We start from the raw sequence: 22,794 nt of genomic DNA, 5'->3' as shown, positions 1-22,794 counted from the left end.
TCCGATTTTCAGTTCGCGAACCCCGTTCGCAAACTTCCACGGAAGGTTTGGTTCGCGCAAAAGTTTGCGAACCACAATAGACTTCAATGGGGAGGCAAACTTTGAAAATTAGAAACACTTATGCTGGGCACAAAAGTGATGGAAAAGATGTTTCAAGGGGTCTAACACCTGGAGGGGGGCATGGCGGAGTAGGATACACGCCAAAAGTCCCGGGGAAAAATCTGGATTTGACGCAAAGCAGCATTTTAACCATTTGCCGACCAGTGGATTTCAGTCTGATCTGTGCTGCGTAGGCTCTCCAGCCCGCAGCACAGATCAGGTTTTAGCCAAGGCGATCAGACTTACCCCCTTTTTTCCCCACTATGGGGATGTCCTGCTGGGGGGGTCTGATCGCTGCCGGCTCTCTGCGCTTTGCGGGGGGGGGCTCTTCAAAGCCCCTCTCCGCAGCGTTTGTGGCGCTCCATCCCCCTCCCTCCCTTTACCTCCCTCTCTGAGCTGCGCAGGACGGATATCCGTCCTGCGCATTGTAGGATAGGCTTCAGCCTATCAAATGACGGTGATCCCCGGCCAATCAGAGGCCGGGGATCGCCGATCTGCCTTACGGCGCTGCTGCGCAGCAGCGCCGTATGATGTAAACAGCGGGGTTTTCTTCCCCGCATGTTTACATTTTGCCGGCGAGCCGCGATCGGCGGCTCTCCGGCTGTTCACGGAGACATCCTCCGTGAACGGACATGGAAAGGCCTCCATGGAAACCCGCAGATGACCAGTTTACGCCAATCGGCGTTAGCTGGTCGTCAAGAGGTTAAGGCCCGAAATCACATTGAATGCTAAATTGCAGGCCTAAAGTGCTTTCAAACATCTTGCATGTGTATACATCAATCAGGGAGTGTAATGAGAGTACTGCTTCACACTGACACACCAAACTCACTGTGTAATGCACCACAAACAGCTGATTGCGTAGTGACGGCCGTGCTAGACTAGTGCGCAACATGGCCAGAGTGCAGGCCGTGGTGGATTTCCAGGCCGTACGGTCGCCGGACTGTGGTAGCTCAATGATAGAACAACAGTGACTGTCCAGCTGATCAAATTTTGTCTGACCACAATGAAGCAACAACCTTATTATCCTTGGTGTGCCACCCCCACCCGAGACACTCATATAGCCGGCGGTCATTGCTTCATTGTGATACGCAAGCCCCTTGATACGCAAGCCCCTTCACCGCGGCAAGGTAATGATCAGGAAGGGGAATTGGGCACATGTACATGCCTTTTCTTTTGTTGTTGCAGCCACCCGCAGTGCAGCCAGAAAAATTAGGCAGGCATGTACACTCACCAGAAAAATTAGTATAGTGGCCGCTGCTAGCAGCGGCCTTAAAAATTCAGAAATCCGCCTAGAGTCCTGGACCCTGTTGGTGGTGGCGGAGAAGGCAGTCAAGTGGCCTGCAGGCAGAGATGCTGTGTGTGGGGACTGACTTAGTCTTCGGTCGGGCAGTAGCCCTCCGGGATCCATGCCTCATTCATTTTGATAAAGGTGAGGTACTGAACACTTTCGTGGCTTAGACGACTTCTCTTCTCAGTGACAATGCATCCAGCTGCACTGAAGGTCCTTTCTGACAGGACGCTTGCGGCAGGGCAAGTGAGAAGTTGGATGGAAAATTGGGACAGCTCTGGCCACAGGTCAAGCCTGCGTACCCAGTAGACCAAGGGTTCATTGTCACTGCTCGCAGTGTCTACATCCACAGTTAAGGCCAGGTGGTCGGCTACCTGCCAGTCCAGGCGTTGATGGAGGGTGGATCTGGAAGGGCTACGGCGAGGCGTTGGACTAAAGAATGTCCGCATGTCCGACATCACCCTGAGATCACGGGAGCGTCCTGTCCTTGCCTGCGTGGACTTGGGAGGAGGAGGATTACTGCCAGTGGTACCTTTATTGCGTTGTGCTGTCACATCACCCTTGAACGCATTGTAAAGCATCATTGACAGCTTGTTCTGCAAGTGCTGCATCCTTTCCGCCTTCTGTTGAGTTTGTAACGGGTCCGTCACTTTGTGCCTGTACCGAGGGTCTAGTAGCGTGGCCACCCAGTACAGGTCATTCCCCTTGAGTTTTTTGATACGGTGGTCCCTCAATAGGCTGGACAACATGAAAGAAGACATCTGCACAAAGTTTGATCCAGACGTACTCTCCATCTCCTCTTGCTCTTCCTGAGTGACGTCACGCAAGTCCTCTTCCTCCCCCCAGCCACGAACAATACCACGGGAACGTGGAGCAGCACAAGCCCCCTGTGACAGCTGCTGCGGTTGTTCTTCTGCCGCCGCCTCTTCCTCCTCCACAGAAACACCTTCCTCATCATCATCCGAGTCTGACTCCTCTCCTTCCCCACACGACTCCTCTTCTTCCTCCTCCTCCCCACTCTGTGCTGCCGCAGGTGTCGAGGAAGCATCTGGTTCGGATGAAAATTGCTCCCACGATTCCTCCTGCCGTAACTGTTCTTCATGCTCCTCCACAACTTGACCCACCACTCTACGCACGGCACGCTCCAGGAAGTAAGCGTAGGGGATTAAGTCGCTGATGGTGCCTTCAGCGCAGCTCACCAGGTTGGTCAGCTCCTCAAACGGCTGCATGATCCTGCATGCATTTCGCATCAGTGTCCAGTTCTGTGGCCAGAACATCCCCATCTTCCCGGATTGTGTCCTTCTACTGTAATTGTACAGGTACTGGGTGACGGCTTTCTCCTGGTCTAGCAGGCGAGCGAACATGAGCAGGGTGGAATTCCAGCGAGTCAGGCTATCGCAAATCAGGCGTCTCACCGGCAAGTTGTTTCTCTGCTGAATGTCCGCAAAGCGTGCCATGGCCGTGTAAGAACGCCTGAAATGCCCACACAACTTCCTGGCCTGCTTCAGGACATCCTCTAAGCCTGGGTACTTTGACACAAATCTTTGCACGACCAGATTCAGCACATGTGCCATGCACGGTACATGTGTCAGCTTTCCCAAATTCAAAGCAGAAAGGAGATTGCTGCTGTTGTCACACACCACGTTGCCGATCTTCAGCTGGTGCGGGGTCAGCCATTGCTCCACCTCTTTGTTAAGAGCAGCCAGGAGATCTGTTCCAGTGTGACTCTCCGCTTTGAGGCAAGACATGTCTAAAATGGCGTGACACCGTCGTACCTGGCATGCAGCGTAGGCTCTGGGGAGATGGGGCTGTGTAGCTGGAGAGAAGGAGATGGCAGCACCACTAGAGTTGAACTGCCACTCAGCCAAGGAGGAGGAGGAGGACGACAGCGAAGAGGATGTTTCTGAGGACGAACTCCCTTTGCTTCTTTCATGGACTCGTTTCCTCCTACTCCTCTCTGGCTCCCCCTCTGAACTGTCCCCCTGGTCATCTCCTCTATTGGGAACATAGGTGGCATCCGTATAATCGTCATCATAATCCTCCTGCCCAGCTTCGCTTTCCTCAGACATAGTGTTGGGCGAACAGTGTTCGCCACTGTTCGGGTTCTGCAGAACATCACCCTGTTCGGGTGCTGTTCGAGTTCGACCGAACACCTGATGGTGTTCGGCCTTTTAGTTCGGGTTTGCCCGAACTACTCAATGCCCCCCGAACAGGGCCCCTGTTCGGCCGAACAGGGCCCTGTTCGCCCGAATACGGGCCCCCCTATGGGGTCGCAGGCATAAGGGGGGAGCATGCCCCGATCGCGGGGGGGAGGGGGTGGTCGAAAATTCCCCCCACCCCCTCCGCTAGCGCTCCCCCCTCTGCCCGCTTCCCCATAAAAAAAGTTTGCGGAAAGTTAATAGTACCTGGTGGCTGGCTGGCTGGCAGTGACTAGGAGACGCGTTGAGGCCGGGCAGCGGGCGGTTCAGCGGTAGTACCCTTGTGGTACTTCCGCCCTTTCTCTGACCTCACGTCCTCTACGTGATGACGCATACGAGGGTACGCGTCACGCGTACCCTCGTATGCGTCATCACGTAGAGGACGTGAGGTCAGAGAAAGGGCGGAAGTACCACACGGGTACTACCGCTGAACCGCCCGCTGCCCGGCCTCAACGCGTCTCCTAGTCGGACTCCTCCTCACTCATCTTACCACTGCCAGCTAGCCAGCCAGCCACCAGGTATTAACTTTCCGCAAACTTTTTTTATGGGGAAGCGGGCAGAGGGGGGAGCGCTAGCGGAGGGGGTGGGGGGAATTTCCGACCCCCCCCCCCCCCCCCCGCGATCGGGGCATGCTCCCCCCTTATGCCTGCGACCCCATAGGGCCCCCAAAAGCGGCATGTTCGGGATCCCATTGACTTCCATTGAGTTTGGGGTTCGGGCCGAACATGCCGAACATCTGGCCCATGTTCGGCAGAACAGACCCGAACCCGAACATCCAGGTGTTCGGCCAACACTACTCAGACACCTCCACAACTGCACCAACATCAGGTGCTTCATCATCCCCCTCCTCACACGTTACGTCCATACTATCGCCACCTAACTCAGACGTATGAGGTGTTGTAACTTGCTTAGCGCCTTCATCTTAATCTATCATTATTGGCTGTGAATCAGTGATTTCCACACCAAATAACTCCTGCGAAATGTCAAATGCAGCAGATGTGGTGCTTGTAGTAGCGCTGGTGGCTGCGGGAGATGAGGTGTTCTATGTTAAATAGTCAAGCACATCCTGATCTTGGGAAGTGATGGTACGTGCCTTCTTCTGAGCACTGTACTTTGGGCCAGGGCCACATGAAAACACATCAACACGACCTCGCACAGACCTGCCGGTGCCAGGTGGCCTTCCTTAGTGTTGGGCGAACAGTGTTCCCCACTGTTCGGGTTCTGCAGAACATCACCCTGTTCGGGTGATGTTCGAGTTCGACCGAACACCTGATGGTGTTCGGCCAAACCGTTCGGCCATATGGCCAAACTAAGTGCGCATGGCCGAACGTTCCCCGAACGTTCGGCTAGCGCTGTGATTGGCCGAACGGATCACGTGGTTCGGACCCGAACGCGCTCTGATTGGCCGAATGGGTCACGTGGTTCGGGTAAATTAATATCCGATCCACGTCATTTCTCCGCCATTTGTCTGTGGGTTTAGCTTTGGGTAGGCAGACAGGGTAGTTCTCTCTCCAGTCAGGCTAGCCAGGGTCCCCCCAATCATTGTGTTGCTGCTGGGAACAGTAGTACACTGCTCACCCACACTATATAGCATTGTGTTTACTGCCACTCTGTGTACACCGCTCACCCACCACTGTATAGCATTGTGTTTACTGCCACTCTGTGTCTCTGCTGGGAACAGTAGTACACCGCTCACCCGCCACTGTATAGCATTGTGCTCTGTGTCGCTGCTGGGAATAGTAGTACACCGCTCACCCACCACTGTATAGCATTGTGCTCTGTGTCACTGCTGGGAACAGTAGTACACCGCTCACCCACCACTGTATAGCATTGTGCTCTGTGTCGCTGCTGGGAATAGTAGTACACCACTCACCCACCACTGTATAGCATTGTGCTCTGTGTCGCTGCTGGGAACAGTAGTACACCGCTCACCCGCCACTGTATAGCATTGTGCTCTGTGTCGCTGCTGGGAATAGTAGTACACCGCTCACCCACCACTGTATAGCATTGTGCTCTGTGTCGCTGCTGGGAATAGTAGTACACCGCTCACCCACCACTATATAGCATTTCTGTACTGCAACTGTACTGCAACAAAATGCATTGCTATCCGCATGCTTCTTGTCCTCATGCAAGGCCTGGGTTGCGCCTCAAAGCGTGGCCTTCTCCTCCTGTGCCTCCTCCTGTTCCATCACGTGTGCTGCTGCTGGGTTAGCGTTGCCGGTCCCTTTTTACGGAACCTCTTATCTGTATTACATTTATGACTGCATGGCGACAAATGCATTGCTATCCGCACGCTTCTTGTCCTCATGCAAGGCCTGGGTTGTTGTGTCTCAAAGCGTGGCCTTCTCCTTCTGCGCCGCCCTCCTCCTGTTCCATCACGTGTGCTGCTGCTGGGTTAGTGTTACCGGTCCCCTTTCCTGGAACCTCTTATCTGTATTACATTTATGACTGCATGGCGACAAAAAGCATGTTACCTGTGCAAAGAAAAATGACATTTTCCGCATTTAAAAGACATTTTTTCCTTTGAAACTTTACAATCAATTTTCTCAAAAACTATATGCTCTTTTTCAAATATTTTTTTCCTCTTGTACCCACTCCCAAGGTGCACATACCCTGCAAATTTGGGGTATGTAGCATGTAAGGAAGCTTTACAAAGCACGAAAGTTCGGGTCACCATTGACTTCCATTATGTTCGGAGTTCGGCGCGAACACCCGAACATCGCGGCCATGTTCGGCGAACATTCGCGAACCCAAACATCCAGGTGTTCGCCCAACACTAGCCTTCCTCTGGGTCTGCCTCTACCTCTTCCTCTACCTGGTTTGTCCATTTTGTCCATCTCTGGGGATGCTAGGTATATGCAGTGAGGTGAGTTCACTCAACACAAAGGTAGTTAGATGCAGTGAAGTGGGTTCACTCAACACAACAGCTAGTTATATGCAGTGAGGTGGGTTCACTGAACACAAAAGTAGTTAGATGCAGTGAGGTGGGTTCACTGAACACTAAAGGAAGTTAGATGCAGTGAGGTGGGTTCGCTGAACACAATAGGTAGTTAGATGCAGTGAGGTGGGTTCACTGAACACTAAAGGTAGTTAGATGCAGTGAGGTGGGTTCACTTAACACAACAGCTAGGTATATGCAGTGAAGTGGGTTCACTAAATACAAAAGGTAGTTAGATGCAGTAAGGTGGGTTCACTCAACACAAAAGGTAGTTAGATGCAGTGAGGTGGGTTCACTCAACACAACAGCTAGCTATATGTAGTGAGGTGGGTTCACTGAACACTAAAGGTAGTTAGATGCAATGAGGTGGGTTCAGTTCACTCAACACAAAAGGTAGTTAGATGCAGTGAGGTGGGTTCACTCAACACAACAGCTTGCTATATGCAGTGAGGTGGGTTTACTGAACACAACAGCTAGGTATATGCAGTGAGGTGGGTTCACTGAACACAAAAGGTAGTTAGATGCAGTGAGGTGGGTTCACTCAACACAACAGCTAGGTATATGCAGTGAGGTGGGTTCACTGAACACAAAAGGTAGTTAGATGCAGTGAGGTGAGTTCACTCAACACAAAAGGTGTTATATGCAGTGAGGTGGGTTCACTCAACACAACAGCTAGCTATATGCAGTGAGGTGGGTTCACTGAACACTAAAGGCAGTTAGATGCAGTGAGGTGGGTTCACTGAACACTAAAGGTAGTTAGATGCAGTGAGGTGGTTTCTCTGAACACAAAGGTAGTTAGATGCAGGAGGTGGGTTCACTCAACACAAAAGGTAGTTAGATGCAGTGAGGTGGGTTCACTCAACACAACAGCTAGCTATATGCAGTGAGGTGGGTTCACTGAACACTAAAGGTAGTTAGATGCAGTGAGGTGGGTTCACTCAACACAACAGCTAGGTAGATGCAGTGAGGTGGGTTCACTCAACACAAAGGTAGGTATATGCAGTGATGAGGTGGGTTAACTAAACACAACAGGTACTAGTAGGTATATGCAGTACTGGGTAGTACAATGTGCAGCTCCCTGTCACACACACAGGTAGTCACTGAATGTGCTACTGGGCTGGGCTACTGGCAGTGGCACACACACAGTATGAATTAGCAATGCTGCCTATGCAACACAAGTGTCAGTTTGACACACAGAAAAAAAAAATATCACAAGAACAGGATTAGCTCTGAAAAGAGCTGTTGAATGAGGGGTGCTATTAAAGCAATAAGATTCAGCTAGGAGCAAGCTAACAAGCCAAGAGCCTAACTAATCTTTCCCTAGGAGAAAAAATCTGCAGAAGCTCTCCCTAGTCTGTCTAATTGCAGGCACACGAGTGAGTGTAATAGCCGCCGGAGCCTGCCTAATATAAGAATGGGGGGGGGGGCTCCAGGGCTAAGTGTAGCCGGATTGGCTACAATGTGCCTGCTGACTGTGATGTAGAGGGTCAAAGCTGACCCTCATAGAGCATTATGGGGCGAAACGAACTTCCGAGAAAGTTCGCCTTCGCAGGCGAACACGAACCATCCGAAGTTTTGCCTGGAACCGTTCGCCAGCAAACCGTTCGGGACATCTCTAGCCATCATTTCCCTGCTGTAAGTGTCGGGCTGCACTGCTAACAGATGATTTTTAACTAGCAGACACTCAGCAGCTGATTACAAGGAGGCTGGCTGATAGTGTTGGGCGAACATCTAGATGTTCGGGTTCGGGCCGAACAGGCCGAACATGGCCGCGATGTTCGGGTGTTCGACCCGAACTCCGAACATAATGGAAGTCAATGGGGACCCAAACTTTTGTGGTTTATAAAGCCTCCTTACATGCTACATACCCCAAATTTACAGGGTATGTGCACCTTGGGAGTGGGTACAAGAGGAAAAAAAAATTAGCAAAAAGAGCTTATAGTTTTTGAGAAAATCGATTTTAAAGTTTCAAAGGGAAAACTGTCTTTTAAATGCGGGAAATGTCTGTTTTCTTTGCACAGGTAACATGTTTTTTGTCGGCATGCAGTCATAAATGTAATACATATAAGAGGTTCCAGGAAAAGGGACCGGTAACGCTAACCCAGCAGCAGCACACGTGATGGAACAGGAGGAGGCGCAGGAGGAGAAGGCCACGCTTTGTGAGACACAACAACCCAGGCCTTGCATGAGGGCAAGAAGTGTGCGGATAGCATGCTTTGTACCGCCATGCAGTCATAAATGTAATAAAGATAAGTGGTTCAATAAACAGGGACCACGCGGCAACGCTAACCCAGCAGCAGCAGACGTGATGGAACAGGAGCAGGCGCAGGAGGAGAAGGCCACGCTTTGTGAGACACAACAACCCAGGCCTTGCATGAGGGCAAGAAGCGTGCGGATAGCATGCTTTGTACCGCCATGCAGTCATAAATGTAATAAAGATAAGTGGTTCAATAAACAGGGACCACGCGGCAACGCTAACCCAGCAGCAGCAGACGTGATGGAACAGGAGCAGGCGCAGGAGGAGAAGGCCACGGTTTTTGAGACACAACAACCTAGGCCTTGCATGAGGACAAAAAGCGTGCGGATATAGCAGCAATGCTTTTTGCCGCCATGCAGTCATAAATGTAATACAGATGAGAGGTTCAATAAACAGGGACCGGAAATGCTACACCATCCCAGATGTTCATTGGTCATGTTACTTGGTTGGGGTCCTGGAGTGTTGCGTAGTCATTTCCAATCCAGGATTGATTCATTTTAATTTGAGTCAGACGGTCTGCATTTTCTGTGGAGAGGCGGATACGCCGATCTGTGATGATGCCTCCGGCAGCACTGAAACAACGTTCCGACATAACGCTGGCTGCCGGGCAAGCCAGCACCTCTATTGCGTACATTGCCAGTTCGTGCCAGGTGTCTAGCTTCGATACCCAATAGTTGAAGGGTGCAGATGGATTGTTCGACACAGCTACGTCATCTGACATGTAGTCCTTGACCATCTTCTCCAGGCGATCGGTGTTGGAGGTGGATCTGCACGCTTGCTGTTCAGTGGGCTGCTGCTGCATGGGTGTCAGAAAATTTTCCCACTCCAAGGACACTGCCGATACCGTTCCCTTTTGGGCACTAGCTGCGGCTTGCGTTGTTTGCTGCCCTCCTGGTCGTCCTGGGTTTGCGGAAGTCAGTCTGTCTGCGTACAACTGGCTAGAGGAGGGGGAGGATGTCAATCTCCTCTCTAAAGTCTCCACAAGGGCCTGCTGGTATTCTTCCATTTTGACCTGTCTGACTCTTTCTTCAAGCAGTTTTGGAACATTGTGTTTGTACCGTGGATCCAGAAGGGTATAAACCCAGTAATTGGTGTTGTCCAGAATGCGCACAATGCGTGGGTCATGTTCAATGCAGTCTAGCATGAATTGAGCCATGTGTGCCAGAGTCCTACCAGAATCCTCATCATCCTCTTGTGAGCGTTGTGATAGTTGTTGTGATGCATCATAGTCGTCACCTTCCTCCTGGTCTGCTTCTGCTGACCATTCGCGTTGATTTGTGAAAGTCCAACGTGCACCGCTCTGGCCCTCGTCAGTGGTGGCATGAAATTCCTGCTCCAACTCCAGCTGTTCCTCCTCCTCTTCTTCGTCATAGCTGCTGGGGCCAGCGTTCCCTGAGGCGGATGGCCTGATGTTGGTACCATCACGCTGATCGTTTTCTCCTTCAGATTCCCCCAGTTGCATCATGACAGCTGTTTCCTTGATTTTCAACATTGACCTCTTCAGTAAACACAGCAGTGGTATGGTAATGCTGACTGAAGAGTTGTCACTGCTCACAAGCAACGTGGATTGCTCAAAATTTTGGAGGACTTGGCAGAGGTCCAACATGTTGGCCCAATCGGATCCACAGAAGCTTGGCAGCTGTCCGGATGCGCCTCGGTACTGCGCCGTCATGTACTGGACCACTGCACTCTTCTGCTCACAAAAGCGTGCTAGCATGTGCAGCGTAGAATTCCAGCGCTTAGGGACATCACACAGCAAGCGATGGTGGGGGAGATTGAAGCGCTCCTGCATCTTGGCGAGTGCCCCCGAAGCAGTACTGGAATTTCTACAATGTTTGGCCACTCGACGCACCTTCAACAGAAGATCGGCCACGCCTGGGTATGTCCTCAGGAACCGCTGAACTACTAGGTTCATCACGTGCGCCAGGCAAGGGATGTGTGTCAGCTTAGCCAACCTTAAAGCGCGAATGAGATTACTCCCATTATCACACACAACCATGCCCGGTTTCAAGTCCAGCGGTGCCAGCCACAAATCCGTCTGTTCCTTTATTCCCTTCCAAATTTCCTCCCCTGTGTGCTGCTTATCCCCAAGGCAGATCAGCTTCAGCAACGCTTGCTGACGCATGCCAACAGCTGTGCTGCACTGCTTCCACGATCCTACTGCTGCTGGGTTAGCGTTTCCGGATGAGGTACAGCTTTGAGATGCGTTGGAGGAGAAGGAGTCAGAGAGGTAGGTGCTGCTGTTGTTATCCAGTGGGAGGGACGGCGGTGCAGCTGTTTGCGGCGTGGGCAACACCCGCGCCGTAGCAGGTGAGGAATCGCTGCCAGGCTCCACAAGGTTCACCCAGTGCGCGGTAAGGGAGATGTATCGACCCTGGCCGAACGCACTCGTCCAAGTGTCAGTGGTGAGGTGAACCTTGCAGGCAACGGCATTCTTCAAGCTTCGGGTTATTTTGCTGACCACGTGCTCTTGCAACTCAGGCACTGCAGAGCGCGCAAAGTGGTAGCGGCTGGGAACCACGTAACGTGGGATGGCCACTGACATCATGCCCTTGAAGCTGTTTGTCTCCACCACTCGATATGGCAGCATTTCGCAGGCCAGAAGCTTGGCTATGCTGGCTGTTACTGCCACGGCCCGGGGGTCATTTGCTGGCAATTTCCTCTTGCGCTCAAACATCTCCGACACAGACAACTGAACCGTAGCGCTGCACACGGAAGGGCTGTTGGTTGTTGTGTTTGATGAACACTGGGAGACCTCAAGAGCACTACTCCGGAAAGTGACAGTGTCAGCGTCGTCTGATGTTTGTGAATGTTGTGAACCACGCAATGGCTGGGCTACTGCTGCTGCTGAGGCGGGTCTGGTGGTGAGTCTGGTGAACCCAAGGGAGGCAGTGTTGCTGGTACCCTGTCCTGCCGCGTTTGCCCACAGAGTGGGATGTTTGGATAGCATGTGGCGGCTCATGCTGGTGGTGGAGAGGTTGTTAATACTTTTCCCCCTGCTCAGGCGAGTCTTGCACACCTTGCAAATCGCCATGGTAACATCCTCAGTGCAGTCTTCAAAGAAAGCCCAGACTTTGGAGCACCTGCCTCCTTGCTGGCGATTTCTGTTTCCTCCTCTTTTGCCTCTCACTCTAACTTCCACGCTTGTGGTGCCTGAAATTGCGCGCCGCCTACCTTGTGGCACAAGGCGAACTCGTGCAGCAGTGGGTTCTTCAACAGACTCATCTGTGCTGCTGCTACGACGGCGATGTTCTCGTTCACAAATAAAATCTGGGTCTCTGTCCACATTGTCCATACCCTCCTCTTCCATCTCCTCAAACTCGTCATATGTCATTGTGGGGGGCCGCTGCCGTGGAGTAGAGCTCCCCAGAACAACCTCTGCGCAGCTCACTCCAACGTCGTCTTCCAGATCTTGTCGGCCGACCTCCTGCAATTGCAACCCCTCCTGCCCAACTTGCTCTGGGATTTGGGTTTCCGAGTCCTCCTCGGACTCGCCTTGTATTTCAGTGCGCGGTGCATTTCCCACAGTTAATGGTTGTGAATCCGGGCACAACATTTCTGGCTGTTCCTCCATTGACCTTTCATAGGTGGAAGTTTGTTGGGCTGGGAATAGCTCCTGCGAATACCCCATTGTGTCCTGAGGTAATTCATAGGACTGGTTATCTGGCAGTTGTGTGCGTGGTGTCGCTGCCGGTTGTGTCAGCTTTGTGCCCACTGGCTCCTTGTAACTGGCTGAGGACTCGGACCTCGTGCGTGATGTGCTGGTGCTGCTTAACCCACTGCTGGACGCTTGAGAGGTCATCCAAGTAATTATCTGGTCCTGTTCTTTTGGATTTGTGAGGGTTGTTGTCCTGGACAACATGGGCGGTATTGAGTGGGTTTTCTTGGGTGCTCCCCTGTGGCCTGTACGTGAACCGTCAGGGGAAACACCTCTTCCCTTGCCCCTTCCTCTTTCACCGGATTTCTTCCTCATTTCACTTATCCTTACAGTACACGCTGACTGGCAGCAGTACAGTGGCAGTACAGAAATGCTATACAGTACCACTATTCCCAGCAGCGACACAGAGCACAATGCTATACAGTGGCGGGTGAGCGGTGTACTACTGTTCCCAGGCCCAGCAGACACAGAGTGGCAGTACACACAATGCTATATAGTCTGGCTAAGCCGTATAGACACAGAGTGTCAGAAAACACAATGCTATATATAGCGTGGCTGAGCGAGGTGCACAGTGGCAGTACACACAATGCTATATTAGTCAGGCTAAGCCGTGTACACAGAGTGTCAGTAAACAATGGTATATAGTCTGGCTGAGCGGTGTACACAGAGTGTCAGTAAACAACGGTATATAGTCTGGCTGAGCGGTGTACACAGAGTGGCAGTAAACACAATGCTATATATAGCGTGGCTGAGCGAGGTGCACAGTGGCAGTACACACAATGCTATATAGTCAGGCTAAGCCGTGTACACAGAGTGTCAGAAAACACAATGCTATATATAGCGTGGCTGAGCGAGGTGCACAGTGGCAGTACACACAATGCTTTATAGTCAGGCTGAGCCGTGTACACAGAGTGTCAGTAAACAATGGTATATAGTCTGGCTGAGCGGTGTACACAGAGTGTCAGTAAACAACGGTATATAGTCTGGCTGAGCGGTGTACACAGAGTGGCAGTAAACACAATGCTATATATAGCGTGGCTGAGCGAGGTGCACAGTGGCAGTACACACAATGCTATAGAGCCAGGCTAAGCCGTGTACACAGAGTGTCAGAAAACACAATGCTATATATATAGCGTGGCTGAGCGAGGTGCACAGTGGCAGTACACACAATGCTATATATAGCGTGGCTGAGCGAGGTGCACAGTGGCAGTACACACAATGCTATATATAGCGTGGCTGAGCGAGGTGCACAGTGGCAGTACACACAATGCTATATTAGTCAGGCTAAGCCGTGTACACAGAGTGTCAGAAAACACAATGCTATATATATAGCGTGGCTGAGCGAGGTGCACAGTGGCAGTACACACAATGCTATATATAGCGTGGCTGAGCGAGGTGCACAGTGGCAGTACACACAATGCTATATATAGCGTGGCTGAGCGAGGTGCACAGTGGCAGTACACACAATGCTATATATAGCGTGGCTGAGCGAGGTGCACAGTGGCAGTACACACAATGCTATATTAGTCAGGCTAAGCCGTGTACACAGAGTGTCAGAAAACACAATGCTATATATATAGCGTGGCTGAGCGAGGTGCACAATGGCAGTACACACAATGCTATATATAGCGTGGCTGAGCGAGGTGCACAGTGGCAGTACACACAATGCTATATATAGCGTGGCTGAGCGAGGTGCACAGTGGCAGTACACACAATGCTATATTAGTCAGGCTAAGCCGTGTACACAGAGTGTCAGAAAACACAATGTTATATATAGCGTGGCTGAGCGAGGTGCACAGTGGCAGTACACACAATGCTATATTAGTCAGGCTAAGCCGTGTACACAGAGTGTCAGAAAACACAATGCTATATATATAGCGTGGCTGAGCGAGGTACACAGTGGCAGTAAACAATGCTATATATAGTGTGGCTGAGCGAGCGGTGTACTACTGTTCCCAGCAGCGACACACAATGACTGGGGGGGACCCTGGCTAGCGTGGCTGGAGAGCGAACTACCCTGCCTGCCTACCCAAAGCTAAACCCACAGACAAATGGCGGAGATATGACGTGGTTTGGGTATTTATTTACCCGAACCACGTGACCGTTCGGCCAATCAGAGCGCGTTCGGGCCCGAACCACGTGACCCGTTCGGCCAATCACAGCGCTAGCCGAACGTTCGGGGAACGTTCGGCCATGCGCTCTTAGTTCGGCCATGTGGCCGAACGGTTTGGCCGAGCACCGTCAGGTGTTCGGCCGAACTCGAACATCACCCGAACAGGGTGATGTTCTGCAGAACCCGAACAGTGGCGAACACTGTTCGCCCAACACTACTGGCTGATACACACTACACAGCCGCTTTTGTTTTCACATGCACCTAGATAAATAAATAAACGGGCAGCTAAGTAAGTAACTATTTAGCAGCCTTTTTATTTAATTAGCTAGTTAACATATGAAATGCAACAGCACAGGGCTCTGTAGTGTATGAGTTAAAGAGCAACTGTATTTTCTCTTTTTTTTTACTGTAGAAAAATCACTAAAATCAATGCTATGAAAGTAGAGCAAGTATTTATCTACTTGTATATGTGTTTTTTTTCTGAGATAGTATGGATGACAGTTCCACTAAGCCCACAAGCTCCCTCAGCTTCCTCCGGGTTCCCTTCGTTCTCCCGGTGGTGGCTCTGGTAGCATGCAACTTCCACGGTAATCATGCACAAATGCGCTTGCACAGCTCGATCACGTGCCCGTAGCTGTTAGCGTTCTGCACAAGCACAGTTCATTCTTTCTAGAACCGTGCATGTACAGAACACTCACAACAATGGGCGCATGATCGAGCCTGGCACATGGACAGTTGCGCATGACTCCCGGCAAAGTTGCACGCTACCGGATGCCAAGGGACCTGGCCGGCTAGAGGGGCTGGAGGAAACTCAAAGAAAGTACAAATTACATTTTTAGTCTGTGGTCAGGTTCCCTTTAAAGAGAATCTGTATGAAAAAAGTACCCCTATGGGGTGCTAACCTCTGGATCCTAATGAGGCTACCCCCATCCTCCTCAGTTTTTCCAGGATCATAACAATCCTGTGAGAGCCTCATGCCGGCACATTACCAGCAGGGATGAGCTCTAGATGAATTTTGAATGGGTTTCATTCAGAATACATCTGTGTATACATCAATGCACCTAAGCGGGTGGGTGAGGGAGAGTTAAACGTACCCAGCGGACTCTTTCTTTAATCCGACCCAGGGCACCTCCCACGCTGCATTCCAAGCCGCGTTACGTGACTACCACTGCTTCCTCCTTCCGGGTTGAAGCAAGAAGCGTGGTAGTGATATGACAAGGCTTGAATTCAGAATTCCTCCGGAGCTCATCCCTGATTACCGGTTTTCTTTCAGGCTAGGCGGAAATAGCTGAGCCCGATCGGATCAACTCTACTGTGCAGGCACCGCCTGATCCCTGCCAGTCCTGTCACTTGCCTGATCCCTGCCAGTCCTGTCACTTTCCTGATCCCTGCCAGTCCTGTCACTTGCCTGATCCCTGCCAGTCCTGTCACTTTCCTGATCCCTGCCAGCCCTGTCACTTGCCTGATCCCTGCCAGTCCTGTCACTTGCCTGATCCCTGCAAGTCCTGTCACTTGCCTGATCCTTCCCAGTCCTGTCACTTGCCTGATCCCTGCAAGTCCAGTCACTTGCCTGATCCCTGACAGTCATGTCACTTGCCTGATCCCTGCCAGTCATGTCACTTGCACAATTCCTGCCAGTCCTGTCACTTGCCTGATCCCTGCCAGTCATGTCACTTGCCTACTCCCTGCCAGACCTGTCACTTGCCTGATCCCTGCTAGCCCTGTCACTTGCCTGATCCATGCCAGCCCTGTCACTTGCCTGATCCCTGCCAGTCCTGTCACTTGCCTGATCCCTGCCAGTCCTGTCACTTTCCTGATCCCTGCCAGTCCTGTCACTTGCCTGGTCCCTGCCAGCCCTGTCACTTGCCTGATCCCTGCCAGTCCTGTCACTTGCCTGATCCCTGCAAGTCCTGTCACTTGCCTGATCCTTCCCAGTCCTGTCACTTGCCTGATCCCTGCAAGTCCAGTCACTTGCCTGATCCCTGACAGTCATGTCACTTGCCTGATCCCTGCCAGTCATGTCACTTGCACAATTCCTGCCAGTCCTGTCACTTGCCTGATCCCTGCCAGTCATGTCACTTGCCTACTCCCTGCCAGACCTGTCACTTGCCTGATCCCTGCTAGCCCTGTCACTTGCCTGATCCATGCCAGCCCTGTCACTTGCCTGATCCCTGCCAGTCCTGTCACTTGCCTGATCCCTGCCAGCCCTGTCACTTGCCTGATCCCTGCCAGTCCTGTCACTTGCCTGATCTCTGCCAGTCCTGTCAATTGCCTGATCCCTGCCAGTCCTGTCAATTGCCTGATTCCTGCCTGTCCTGTCACTTACCTGATCCCTGCCAGTTCTGTCAATTGCCTGATCCCTGCCAGTTCTGTCACTTGCCCGATCCCTGCCAGTTCTGTCACTTGCCCGAACCCTGACAGTTCTGTCACTTGCCCGATCCCTGCCTGTCCTGTCACTTGCACAATTCCTGCCAGTCCTGTCACTTGCCTGATTCCTGGGGAGAATTAGCAGTGCATCCTATTGTTTTTGAAGCTAACATCCTCCATTAATGTTAAGTTTCTGCATCTGTTTTGAATGCAAGTTGTGTATCCTGCCTATGATTAGGCTTTGCACACCTATGCTAGTAGTCATTCAGATGCAGCCTGCTTTGGGAAGTGCTGCCAACTCTCTCAGCTATCTAAAAAAATGTAAGTTTACCTGTGGCTAGCTGTTCCCATTTGATACTTATGTTTGCCTTCTGTTTCTTTCAGAGGTTAGGGTTCAGTGCATCATTTAGCATCTGTTTTGCCTCTGGAGGGGGGCTCTGCACGTTTGTAGTCATTCAGATGCGGCCTGGTCTTAGGATGCGCTGCCATTTCTCCCCTGTTGTCTATAAAAAAATGTTTAAACCATTTTATGGCCAGCTGCTCCCAGATTAATATTATACTTTTTTAGTAATTATCTAGAGGTTAGGGTCCCTTTGGAAAGGATGGCCTCATCGTGGTGGAAGGGTCCAGTATAGAATACTTTGCTTGAAAACTGTTTTTGAAGCTAACATCCTTCATTAATGGTAATTCGGTACATCTGTTTTGAATGTGAGATGTGCATCCTGCCTATAATTAGGCTCTGCACACCTATGCTGGTAGTCATTCAGATGCAGCCTGCTTTGGGAAGCGCTGCCACCTCCCCCTGCTGTCTACAATATGGTGCTGTATTTTTCTCCATGGACAAAGGGAGAATATTGAAAACATGCCAGCACACCAAAAATGCATAAAATGCATGAAAACAAAATACACAGAAAACGCACAAAAACATGCAGAAACGCACAAGGCAGAAAGCCCATGCTTTTCTGTACATATAAATGTGCTCCTAGGCACACCATTATGTAGATCTTTCAAGATAAACACAGCACATCCTGCTCCTCCCCCTTCCCCTCTGAAAACTCACATGAACACACAGCTATCTTTCCTTGTGACCTGTTCTATGCCCAATGGGCATGCACTGTCTATATTCACAAAAGTGAAGACTCCAAATAATGTATAAAGGGAGTAGCAGTGTTGACAAATGATTAAAGCAACAGCTCATTTGAACAGATCATCACTTAATCGCCCAGACTTATACTGAGCCTGATACCTCACTGCCATGTCACAGAAGAGGGAAAGTAAGTAGCTATTTAACTTCATCACTTATACTTATACAAAGACATAAGCTAAGTACACACAGGCAGCAGAGCATACTTTTACCTAACAAATTCCGTCAGGACAGGACCTCTTTACTACTCCATGTAGCTGTGTCCTGCAGCCTATTAGGTTGTGGCTTCCTATCACATGACATGAAGGGTCAGGAGAGCTGCGTGCTAATAGGCTGCACGATGCAACTCCATGGAGTAGTGAAGAGATCCTGTCCTGTCAGAATTAGGTAATGTGCTCCTGCGACTGTCACTGCTCTGAACAATCATGGGTGGGGGGAAGAGGTATTCAGGAGGCTCCTGGGGGGAAACGGTTTCCATAGCCCTGTAAGAGAAAGTGTTATAAGGGCCCTGCCGTAACATAGATATTACGGTAGCTAAGACTACTCCTGGGCCTTTCTTGTAGTTGAAGAGATGAGTGAACTTTGACACCACATGTGAGGATATATGTGATGATGATGATATGTACGGTAATATGCAGAACATAGCAGCCATATGGTATCGCATGGAAGCCATGTATTTCATTTTTCAGCCTATGTCATATGTGTAAGTCTGCTCAAAGCCAGCTGGCTTCAGGGTAATGGGACACTGGGCTTCATGTGACTTCCTGTATGTAAAATGTAAATTAACTATGCATTTAATGTCCAGCAGGGGAAGCTACCATTGTCTGTTTCTAATTAGGAAACACTTAATCAGACAGTTGCTTTGAAGCCTATACAGGTGATCGGACCCTTTGGTCTGACTACTGTCTCATATGTATACTTTGCTTTGTCACCGGTAACCTTCCAGCAAGGAAAGAGGTAATTAGATAACGAGCCCCTCTTTTGTCCTGCATCCTGCAAAGGGGTTGCATTGCTTTGAACTGTGTGTATATATAAACAAGCCAATATACCGGCGTCTGGGAACTTCAAGGGGCTAACAGGAAACTCTGGAATTGACATATGACAGCCAGGAAGCTTCACCCCACAATCTTTTGATGTATGTGCTAGACTACAATTTTACCTGTGTAAAATAGAGATGGGAAATCTCTGCAAACTTCACAAGCTAAAACAGGAACGCTTTGAAGTTGCATATCACAGAAAGCATATGACACGCGTTATGTAGGAAATTGGATTATTCCTGGATCTGGACATTTGAGTGGCCCCGGGCCACACATCGGACTAAATAAGTGGCATAAGATATTAACAACTCGTAGTTCTCTGGGGATAGCAACCAAACGCTAGGACTAACCTGGTCGGACCAGAACCGCGTGCCCCTCGCAACAACGCCCAGATCTATATGCTGGTAATGTTTATTTTCCTTTTATTTCTGCAACATGTCTTGTGTGTATCGTTGTAACCTTTACTTTGTAACTTTTACTTTGTTTTGTAAATCTTTTGTATATATTATTTTCTGCATTGTTCCACTTTTTTTCTGGAATATTAAATCCTTATTTAATAAGTTTGACTTCTGCTGTACTAAACTAACGCTCATAGCCTAGAAGGAGAGACTGTGCCTGATTGTGCCGTGCTACTGTACAATTGTACTGTGTGTGTGTGTGTGTGTGTGTGTGTGTGTGTGTGTGTGTGTGTGTGTGTGTGTCTGTGTGTGTGTCTGTGTGTGTGTCTGTGTCTGTGTGTGTGTGTGTGTGTGTGTGTGTGTATGTATGTGTGCAGAGTGTGTGTGTGTGTGTGCGCGCGTGTGTGTGTGTGTGTTTGTGTACAGTGTGTGTGTGTGTGTGTGTGCGTGTGTGTGTCTGTGTGTCTGTGTGTGTGTGTGGTGTTCAACACAATATCAGCCATATAGACTCCTCTGATGAGCTATTAGAGAAAAGGTAAGAATTTCTCGTGGGAAAGGCGATATCGGCTACTGATTGGGATAAAGTTCAATCCTTGTTTACAGTTCCTCTTTAAAGTTGTGGCGTTCCCATATTCAGCCTAAAGCGCAAAGCTCACCTGAATACGGAAACGCGGATTGTGTGCAGATCACTCGACAGCAGAGTGGAAGTGTCTAGCAACAGCTAGTGGTGGCAGTGAGAAGTGTTCTGAGGGGTCACAGCCTTGTGTTAGCTCGACTGAGGCTGCTTCCCCTCTCGATCTGGTCAAACCTGCAGTAGGGAGACGTATCTGCAGGCTTGCCACGGGGCCGGTTCCTGACACCACACTTAAAAAAAGAACAAAAAACAACAAAAACAGCAAACAGAGAAGCTTCCCCATATTGGAGCATTGGATTTGGTAAAGTCTTAAGCCAATGTGTTGTAAGACACAAGTAAGCTTTAGGTTAGCAGGAATGGTTGCATGGCCACCTAGCTTTTCATCCTTCCCAGGCCAGCTAGGCTGGCTTCAGCCTGTAGTGTTGGTAGTATAGTGGTGAGCATAGCTGCCCTCCACGCAGTTGACCTGGGTTCGATTCTTGGCCAATGTATGTGAGTGTGCTTTTGACATCCTACAAATCCCTAAAAGACAAGATCCTCCTCCTCTGGAGGGAAGGAAGAGGGAATTACACTTCCTGATAGATGTATACACGTGCAAGATGTTGTAAAGCAGTTCAGGCCTGCAATTCAACATTCAATGTGATTTCTGACCTTAAAACAGTGGTTTGCATCAAATCTGCTGCGTGTATCCCACTCAACCATGTCTCCCTCCAGGTATTAGACCGCTTGAAACATCTTTTCCATCATTTTTCTGGCCAGCATAATTTTTTCTAAATTTCCAAGTTCGCCTCTCTATTGAAATCTCTTGCGGTTCGCGAAAGTTCGCGCAAACCGAACTTTCACGGTAGGTTTGCAAACCGGGTTCGCGAACCTAAAATCGGAGGTTCGGCCCATCTCTACTTATCACAACAAAATTATCTGAGTGGTTTGCCTTCTTAAAAAGGAAGGTACTTGCGATAATTCAGATTTAAGTGTGTAACTGTGGATACCCAACATACAAACAATGGGAAGTCCACGGGCCTCAGACTGTAGCCAATATCACACGGGAAGTCACGGAATGCGGAAGGAGGTACATGAAGCCTCCAATGTAAAGTCCATACATATACAACCCAATCTGGACTCGACCCTTCTGGATCGATTTTCAACTATTTATTAGAGATGGCCCGAACGGTTCGCCGGCAAACGGTTCCCGGCGAACTTCCGTGGTTCGCGATGGCGCCCTAATAGTGCACCATTAGGGTCAACTTTGACCCTCTACATCACAGTCAGCAGGCACATTGTAGCCAATTAGGCTACACTCCCTCCTGGAGCCCCACCCCTCCTTATAAAAGGCTGGCAGCGTCAGGCAGGGGACTCACTCGTGTGTCTGCAATTAGTGAAGGGATAGCTGCTGCAGACTCTCATAGGGAAAGCTTAGTTAGGCTCTGGTAGGCTTGTTTACTTGCTCCTGGCTGATTGTTATTGCTAAAAAAGCACCCCTCAACAGCTCTTTTGAGAGCTAATCTTGTTCTTGTGATTTTTTTTTTGTTTTTGTGCGACCCACTTGCATTATATACAGCCCTGTCAGTCAGTGCCACTGTGCCTGTCTGTAATACCCATCACTGCATATACCTACTACCTGTTGTTCACTTCAGTGCACCCACTTACCTACGTGAGCGCAGGCAGTGTGATATACCACTAACCACTCCGTGCATACCTGTTAACTGCACCTGTGTGACTGACTGCACATTGTATTAGTCAAATCAGTGCATACCTTCCACCCCCCAATATAGACAAAACAAAAGGCAGAGGCAGGCCACCTGGCGGGTCTGTTTGAGTTCGCCCTGTCGTGATTTTGAGCGGCCCGCGACCAAAGTACAGTGTTCAGAAGAAGGCACGTGCCATCAACCCCCAATATTGTCAGGACGTAGTTGACTATTTAACACAGAACACCTCATCTTTATCAGCTTCTGCACGGAAGCGTGACATATCTTCCTCCTCCTGCATGAATGTACATGTGCCAATTCCTCTTTGTGATCATTACCTTGCCGCAGTGAAGGGGCTTGCGCATCACAATGAAGCAATGACCGCCGCCTATATGAGTGTCTCGGGGGAGGGGGGGGAGCACACCCAAGATAATAAGGTTGTTGCTTCATTGTGGACAGACCAAATTTGATCAGCTGGACAGTCACTGTTGTTCTATCATTGAGCTACCACAGCCCGTCGACCATATGGACATGAAAACCGCCACGGCCTGCACTCTCGCAGTGGTGCGCACCAGTCCAGCACGGCCGTCACTACACAAACAGCTGTTTGCGGTGCGTTACACAGGGAGTTTGGTGTGTCAGTGTGAAGCAGTACTCTAATTACACTCCCTGATTGATGTATACACATGCAAGATGTTTTAAAGTACTTTAGGCCTGCAATTTAGCATTCAATGTGATTTCGGCCCTTAAAACGCTGCTTTGCGTCAAATCTAGATTTTTCCCCGGGACTTTTGGCGTCTATCCCACTCCGCCATGCCCCCCTCCAGGCGTTAGACCCCTTGAAACATCTTTTCCATCACTTTTGTGGCCAGCATACATTTCTCTAGTTTTCTAAGTTCGCCTCCCCAATTGAAGTCTATTGTGGTTCGCGGAAGTTCGCGTGAACCAAAGTTTTTGTGTAAGTTCGCGAACCCGGTT

At 50.1% G+C, this 22,794-nt stretch overlaps 1 protein-coding gene across 1 annotated transcript in view; it reads left to right on the top strand.

Moving 5' to 3' along the window:
• LOC137504634 (uncharacterized) overlaps nucleotides 1–22,794 on the top strand; it is a 155,201-nt gene that overhangs the window by 71,831 nt on the left and 60,576 nt on the right. The window lies entirely within an intron of this gene.

This window comes from Hyperolius riggenbachi, chromosome 4 (assembly GCF_040937935.1).
Source record: "Hyperolius riggenbachi isolate aHypRig1 chromosome 4, aHypRig1.pri, whole genome shotgun sequence".
NCBI lineage: Eukaryota > Metazoa > Chordata > Amphibia > Anura > Hyperoliidae > Hyperolius > Hyperolius riggenbachi.
The sequence above is the reverse complement of the archived record's forward strand: the minus strand, read 5'-3'. Positions and strand labels throughout refer to the sequence as shown.